The sequence below is a fragment of the Bison bison genome, unplaced genomic scaffold (assembly GCF_000754665.1).
Source record: "Bison bison bison isolate TAMUID 2011002044 unplaced genomic scaffold, Bison_UMD1.0 scf7180017864184, whole genome shotgun sequence".
NCBI classification, from domain to species: Eukaryota; Metazoa; Chordata; class Mammalia; order Artiodactyla; family Bovidae; genus Bison; species Bison bison.
The window spans coordinates 100,322-102,897 of record NW_011494756.1 but is presented as its reverse complement, the minus strand read 5'-3'; the positions used below and the strand labels follow the sequence as shown (position 1 = coordinate 102,897).

At 43.0% G+C, this 2,576-nt stretch overlaps 1 non-coding gene and 1 pseudogene across 1 annotated transcript; both read right to left on the bottom strand.

Moving 5' to 3' along the window:
• Positions 1–934: 934 nt before the first annotated feature.
• The window catches only part of LOC104991267, a 2,129-nt pseudogene continuing 487 nt past the window's right edge, over positions 935–2,576 (bottom strand).
• On the bottom strand, positions 1,756–1,827 carry TRNAC-GCA. The gene has a single exon. It is a non-coding gene; the product is annotated as a tRNA-Cys (tRNA).

Sequence of the window (2,576 nt, the reverse complement as noted above, 5' to 3'; positions counted from 1 at the left end):
TTTAAGGGATTCTTGCCCACAGTAGTAGATATAATAGTCATCTGAATTAAATTCTCCCATTCTAGTCCATTTTAGTTCACCAATTCCTAAAATGTTGATGTTCACTCTTGCCATCTCCTGTTTGACCACTTCAAAGAACATTTTCGAGTTACTCAACATGAGAATTGAAAATGTGTGTGTGCTATTTGGCAGAGAACTATGGAATTTATTCTCTAGAAGAAAAAGCAGGCCTGAAGCATTATATTACTGGCACACTTGAAAAGTGCTCACAAGTTCTTTTTTTTTTTTAATTTTAATCAGAGGATTATTACTTTACAATATTGTGATTTTTTTTTTTTTTTTTGCCATAGGTATAGATGTGTCCCCTCCATCCTGAACCCCCCTCCTGCCTCCCTCCCTACCCTCTCCCTAAGCCTATGGGTCCTTGCTTCATGCAATGGACTTACACTGATTATCTGTTTTACATATGGCAATGAGTTCTTACCTTCTTTTTTTCTCTAGATACTTTGAGACTATCCTGTTCCCTATAATTGGTAGCACTTGCTCTCTTTTTAAACAATTATTTATTTATTTATTTTTGGCTGTGCTGACTCTTCGTGGCTGAGTGTAGGTCTCTCGTTGTGTGGCTTCTCTTGTTGCAGAGCACAGGCTCTAGGGGCATGGGCTTCAGTAGCTGCAGCTCGTGGGCTTGCAGGCTGCAGTCTGCAGGCTCTGGAGAGCAGACTCGGCAGTTGCGTCACACGGGGCTTCATCGCCCCATGGCATGTGGAATATCCCCAGACTAGGGGTCAAACCTGTGTCCTCTGCATTAGCAGGAGGATTCTTAGCCACTGGACTACCAGGGAAGTCTCAAATTCTTATCTTCTAAACTTCAACAAAAGCTGCTTGCACAAGCCAGATATTTGATGTATTAAGAAGTCAGAAGCTGGTCACTTCACTTCTTTCTACTGCCTCCAGTTGTTAGAATACTGGCAACGCGCATAAATATGTTTACTGGATTCAGGTAGATTCCCAGCATCAGACTGATGGGGTCATATTTTAGAGCTCCATACACCTGTGTGACTTCTGCATGCTTGATTACTTTCTGTTTGTCACACAGAAGAGACATGCTGCAGAGAACTAATCCACCATCAGTTGCCACTGAGTACGGAGTGGCACCAGCCGCAGTGGGAGGTCGAAAAACATAGATCCCAGTGAGGACACAGACCAGACCCAGGCCCACTCCCTGGGCTCCCATTTTCAGAAACTTCTCACTGGGCACACACACCTATGGTCACAGGGAAGAGGCCTCCCACAATGCCAACTGTGTACCACTCAGCTCTGAGAAGAGGCCCCCTTAATACAGTCAGAGGAGCCACCACTGCACACATCACACCAGGATACGGTAACCGTGCAAGATGCTTGGGGCCTGGACTTTAGTCATATGATATCAACAATACCAACACTTCAGCTTCAATCATCGCTGACAGCAGGTGCCATTGAAACTGCACCCATTGTTACACGAGCCTCTCATCATGAAGTTCATGAGAGCAGTTCTGCTCACTTCCAGAAAAGACGAGCTGTGAAACCAATACTTCTGCGAAGTATGTATAAGTGGAACGAATTCTATCCTTTACATGAAAGTGAAAGTGAAGTTGCTCAGTCGTGTCCGACTCTTTGCGACCCCGAAGACTGTAGCCTACCAGGCTCCTATGTCCATGGGATTCTCCAGGCAAGAATACTGGAGTGGATTGCCATTGCCTTCTCCAGGGGATCTTCCCAACCCAGGGATTGAACCTGGGTCTCCTGCATTGCAGGCAGACACTTTAACCTCTGAGCCACCAAGGAAGCCCATCCTTGTACATTGCTCTTGCTGCGTCACTTCAGTCGTGTCCGACTCTGTGTGACCCCATGGACTGCAGCCTACCAGGCTCTTCTGTCCATGGGATTTTCCAGGCAAGAGTACTGGAGTGGGTTGCCATTACTGAGACTAAATTATGGCCATTTCAATCGTCCCAATCCCATTAGACATTCTCAGCCCATAGTAACACAAAGCTCATAGACCAACATCTTCCCATCGGATCTATTTAAAATGTTTTTTCCAACGATGGTTCCAAAGCTGCCACCGTGAGTTCTTGGCCAGTTTTCCCATGCTGGATTCCAATTCTTGTCTTTGTGGCATATTCCCTGCTGGGTGTTAGGAGCTACTGATTCTTCGTCATGGAATTCTTTTTTTTTTTTTTTCAAAGAATTGTTTACATGTTGTTTCCAATTCTTTACATAAAAGAATAATTTTGTATAAACAACAAGGACCTACTCTATTGCACAGAGAACTATACTCAATATCCCACAACCCACAGTGGAAAAGAATCTGAACAAGAATACATACATATATCCACATATATATACATATGTATAACCGAATCACCTTGCTGTATACTGTAAACCAGCTATACTTCAACAACAAAAATAAGTCCATGATTCACACTTTTAAAAAAGCTATATTTAAAAGTATACTTTGTGAAGTCACTTTACTTCTGTGCTTGTTTAGTCTATTCCCTACCCATATATATATATATATATATATTTTTTTTTTT